The sequence below is a fragment of the Paramormyrops kingsleyae genome, chromosome 4 (genome assembly GCF_048594095.1).
Source record: "Paramormyrops kingsleyae isolate MSU_618 chromosome 4, PKINGS_0.4, whole genome shotgun sequence".
Classification (NCBI taxonomy): Eukaryota; Metazoa; Chordata; class Actinopteri; order Osteoglossiformes; family Mormyridae; genus Paramormyrops; species Paramormyrops kingsleyae.
The window spans coordinates 41,065,988-41,071,475 of NC_132800.1; positions in this window are offsets into that span (position 1 = coordinate 41,065,988).

Genomic DNA, 5,488 nt, shown 5'->3' on the forward strand with positions numbered 1-5,488 from the left:
GGGTGTGTGTCTCAAAAGAGAGTAAGATGGGATATGTGAAAAGAAGCATTCCAATACATCTGTACTCATTTTTACATAAATGCCAAATAAGACATCATCAAATCACATGACTTTGTTGACATAGAGGAAAAACCTGGGGGACCCGGGTCCCAAACATGACTCTTGCTCGTGTTCCTCCGCTGCGCACCTCTTAAGCCCCAGACGTCTGCACCTCCCGACCAAAGAAGGCTTGTTTAAGGGCCAGTCCTGACAGTTTCCTCCTGACGGCTGGAGGCTGGGGTCCTCGAGTGATGACATTAGACACTGTGCAGTCTGAGAAATCACTGTCTGTTTGCCTGTCAGTCTATGCTTGCTTTTCATAGTTCTGTCACCGCGGAGCTTATCGTCTCCAGCACAGTATTATGCAGGCTATTGACTTTATTTGTATCCATTTAATAAATGCACACTTTCCACTAATGGAAGCAGCCTGTTGTAAGAAGGACATCCTGTTTCCTGATAGCTGAAGTTTAGGCTTCTTTAATGTGGTTTCGACCTTTATCCACTTGCAAGGCTTGGAAAGTTGCCACTTGGCAGCAGGACCGAAACTCCTTCGGCATACAAACGGCCGTAACATCATGGTCTCCGCGGAGCCGTCGGCTTACAACCGCAAACCTTTCGGTTCGCCATATCACAAATCAGAGATGATGGAAATTCTGCTCAGATTAGTTTAGCAGGATCCACAGAGAGTTACACTGAAATGTGCCTGGCACAAACAGACACAAATCATACTGGAAAATGGCCGCCACAGGGCCATTCTGGTTCGGATAGCAACACCCAAGTGGCCCAACACTGCAATAACAAAAAAAATAGTCTAACTGTCCTTCACCCAGCGAGCAGTTGTGAAAGGTGTCTTTGTGTCCCTTGGGGTGAGACGAACTGCCTGTCGACTTGCACCTTGACCTCCCAGTGTCGGCACGGCTTTGGCGTTTCCACCGACCGCTTGGCTGGACCTCCTTTATGCTGTACAAATTGCCCGATATCTAATGATCGGTGGGGCATTATAAAGCCGCACTTACATATGGACTCTGCCGATGATGGTGCTTCTGTGCCACAGGCTCCTGGAACCCTGGTCCCTCACCTTATATAACCTCTATGTGTAACTGGGCCCCATGAGTACAAGGATAAACTCAGCCGAGTAGGAAAGGGCTCAGAAGGATTGAGGGGTAGAGTTTCATAATTCATAGCACTCTGCTTTATGGCAGGGGGAGCCCCCCCCCCCTCCCGGCCCCCCTCCCCAGAGGCCTGTTTTAAAGCAGCTCTTCACCGGTCATGACACACCCTGAAAAGCAGGCGAAACAGACTCTAGTGGCGATATCCTGTTTAAACAGCCAGATGTTACCCAATTTCGGCCAACACTGCCCATGTCGCTCAGATGAGCTGTGACACTTAAAGTGTCCTTATGGCTTCTTGTACCAGGTGGGGACCATGATCACTGTCACTGCCCAAGAACTGGACCATAATGACCCTAACGGGGATCCAAAATAGCATAATAAGAGCATAATTAACACACCATTCAGACACTGATGCTATTAAGTGTGAATTTGCTAAAACATGATGTTCGCAGGCTTTCTTTGCTGAGATACAGGGCCACAGAATAATACCTGCAATGGACTTTTACAAATCAGCTTTTTTTTTTTTTTACATTTTATTTCATTAAATTGTATTTTTTTAAGCATCGCATGGGAGTAGGGGTGTTTTGTTCAGAAGTGAGAGTCACAACCAGTTTTAATGATTACATTTAGTTTTAATGTCTAATAGCTAAACTGAATTTATATGAACTTCTGCATCAGGATGAGATTCATTTTGTTATATTGAAAACACTATATGGTGGCTGGTCTTCCCTTTCACTAAAAAAAAATAATGTTTCATTACCATAAAATGTCAGTATACAATAAATTTATATTATTTTAAATACTTAGTCTAAAAGTTACATAGTTATGAACATGTGTGTATATTAAGTGACACCATGTTAGCATTTGTATTTTAATCTGTTTGTATTTTAAGTGACACCATGTTATTGGTAAAGGCAGTGTGGTAGATAAAAGGGCCAATGTTTCACTGAATATGGATAATTTGTTTTTGTAAAATGTTTACAAGTGTTTACATATGCCATTTTTCTGCCTTTCCAGTGGTGCAATGCTGTTTTCCTGCTGATACTGTTGTGCAACAGGAAGTCGCACAGCTGACAGCCACTGAGCAAGGCTGCGGATAGACGATAAGCCTGGCTGGCAAGTGTCGTTTCTTTACGGCCTTATCCTGAACTTCACAGGAAAATAGCATGTCAGCAGACAGTCACTGGTGGACTTTCCATGGCACTGAATCTCCCTTTTTATTAAAAATTTAAGAGAAATGTGATGTGGGTTTGTTGGGGTGATGTGGGCTTGTCTGGAGAAATTTTTGTTTATACACAATTGGAAATAAATATAAAGTTGTCCTCCAACGAGGGGGGGTGGTGGCGGGACAAAAAAAAAAAAAAATTGAAGAGAAATTTTGCAAAACTCACTCAGTCCACAAGATATATTTTTGAGAAAATGCAACGACAGTTCTATTGGATAACATGAGGACTGAGTGAGCTTGGGTTTCCAATGCTGTACACTACCAGTCAAAAGTTTGTGCAGACCACAGGTTTTTACCGTTTTTCCATTCATTTCATAAACTGCAGATTTTTTATTTATGTTAAGCACTAGAAAGTTGAATGAACAACAATAAATGAAAATAAGTCAAATACCAGTCAAATAGAACAAGTTTCCTTTACAACATGGAAAGAGTACGTAACAATGCATGTCTGACATCCTATTTACTGGTTGTCTGGTGATGGCGTAGTCAAATTCTAGGCAGTCCTTCAGCTTTAAATGCACTACTGTAGTTAACTGTTTCATCCTATGAAACAGTGCAGTATTTAATGTCCCTTGTAGAAAGAATGCCTCGATTTTCTCTGCTGTTATAACTGCTACAGGAGGTTACTTTGATGAATTAAATGTATGACATTTTCTTGCAAATAAAGGTACTGAAATGGTGAACATACTGGAGCCGACACCTTATCGTGGTGGAGGGGTTTGCGTGTTCCAGTGATCCCAGGAGCTAAGTTGCCCGGGGCTTTATGCCCCTGGTAGGGTCACCCAAGGCAAACAGGTCCGGGGTGAGGAACCAGACGAAGTGCGGCTCAAAAGACCCCTTATTATGAGAAAAAAATTGGAAACACGTTTTCTCTTGCCCGGGTCACCGGGGCCCCCCCCTGGAACCAGGCCTGGGGGTGGGGCTCGATGGCGAGCGCCTGGTGGCCAGGCCTATACCCATGGGGCCTGGTCGGGCACAGCCCGAACAAGGCACGTGGGTCCCCCTTCCAATGGGCTCACCACCCATAGGAGGGGCCATGGGGGTCGGGTGCATTGTGAGCTGGGCAGTGGCCAAAGGCGGGGACCTTGGCGGTCCGATCCTCGGCTGCAGAAGCTAGCTCTTGGGACATGGAATGTCACCTCTCTGATAGGGAAGGAGCCTGAGCTGGTGCGCGAGGTTGTGAAGTTCCAGCTCGACATAGTCGGGCTCACCTCGACGCACGGCTTGGGCTCTGGAACCAGTCTCCTTGAAGGGGGTTGGACCCTCTTCCACTCTGGAGTTGCCTGCGGGGAGAGGCGCCGAGCGGGAGTGGGTATACTTATTGCCCCCTGGCTGGGTGCCTGTACATTGGGGTTTACCGTTGTGGACAAGAGGGTTGCCTCCCTTCGCCTTCGGGTGGGGGGACGGGTTCTGACTGTTGTTTGCGCTTATGCGCCGAGCGGCAGTTCAGAGTACCCACCCTTTTTAGAGTCTCTGGAAGGGGTGTTGGAGAGCACTCCTTCTGGGGACTCTCTTGTTCTGCTGGGGGACTTCAATGCTCATGTGGGCAATGACAGTGAGACCTGGAGTGGCGTGATTGGGAGGAACGGCCCCCCCGATCTGAACCCGAGTGGTATTCTGTTGTTGGACTTCTGTGCTCGCCACGGATTGTCCATAATGAACACCATGTTCAGGCATAAGGGTGTTCATATGTGCACCTGGCACCAGGACACCCTAGGCCGCAGTTCGATGATCGACTTTGTAGTCGTGTCGTCGGACTTGCGGCCGCACGTCTTGGACACTCGGGTGAAGAGAGGGGCGGAGCTGTCAACTGATCACTACCTGGTGGTGGGTTGGCTCTGCTGGTGGGGGAGGAAGCCGGCCAGGCCTGGCAGGCCCAAGCGTATAGTGGGGGTCTGCTGGGAACGTCTGGCGGAATCCCCTGTCAGGAGGAGTTTCAACTCCTACCTCCGGCAGAACTTTTCCCAAGTCCCGGGGGAGGTGGGGGACATTGAGTCCGAATGGGCCATGTTCCGCGCCTCCATTGTGGAGGCGGCTGACCGGAGCTGTGGCCGTAAGGTGGTCGGTGACTGTCGCGGCGGCAATCCGCGAACCCGCTGGTGGACATCAGTGGTGAGGGATGCCGTCAAGCTGAAGAAGGAGTCCTATCGGGCCTATTTAGCCTGTGGAACTCCAGAGGCAGCTGACGGGTACCGGCAGGCCAAGCGGGATGCAGCTTTGGTGGTCGCTGAGGCAAAAACTCGGGTTTGGGAGGAATTTGGCGAGGCCATGGAAAACGACTTCCGGACGGCTTCGAGGCGATTCTGGTCCACCATCCGGTGGCTCCGGGTGGGAAAGCGGTGCAACATCAACACTGTTTATGGTGGGGATGGGGTGCTGCTGACCTCAGCCCGGGACGTTTTGGGTCGGTGGAGGGAGTACTTCGAAGACCTCCTCAATCCCACCGACACGCCTTCCGATGTGGAAGCAGAGTATGGGGATTTGGGTGTGGACTCCCCTATCTCAGGGACGGAGGTCGCTGAGGTGGTTAAAAAGCTCCTCGGTGGCCGAGCCCCGGGGGTGGATGAGATCCGCCCAGAGTTCCTTAAGGCTCTGGATGCTGTGGGGCTGTCTTGGTTAACACGCATCTGCAGCATCGTGTGGACATCGGGGGCAGTGCCTCTGGACTGGCAGACCGGGGTGGTGGTCCCCCTCTTTAAGAAGGGGGACCAGAGGGTGTGCTCCAACTATAGGGGAATCACACTCCTCAGCCTCCCTGGAAAGGTCTATTCGGGGGTTCTGGAGAGGAGGGTCCGCCAGATTGTTGAACCTCGGATTCAGGAGGAGCAGTGTGGTTTTCGCCCCGGCCGTGGAACAGTGGACCAGCTCTATACTCTCCGCAGGGTTCTGGAGGGTTCATGGGAGTTTGCCCAACCAGTCTACATGTGTTTTGTGGACTTGGAGAAGGCATTCGACCGTGTCCCTCGGGGAGTCCTGTGGGGGGTGCTCCGGGAGTATGGGGTGCCGGGCTTCCTTTTAAGGGCTGTTCGGTCCCTGTATGACCGGTGTCAGAGTCTGGTCCGCATGGGCGGCAATAAGTTGGACTTGTTTCCGGTGAGGGTTGGACTCCGTC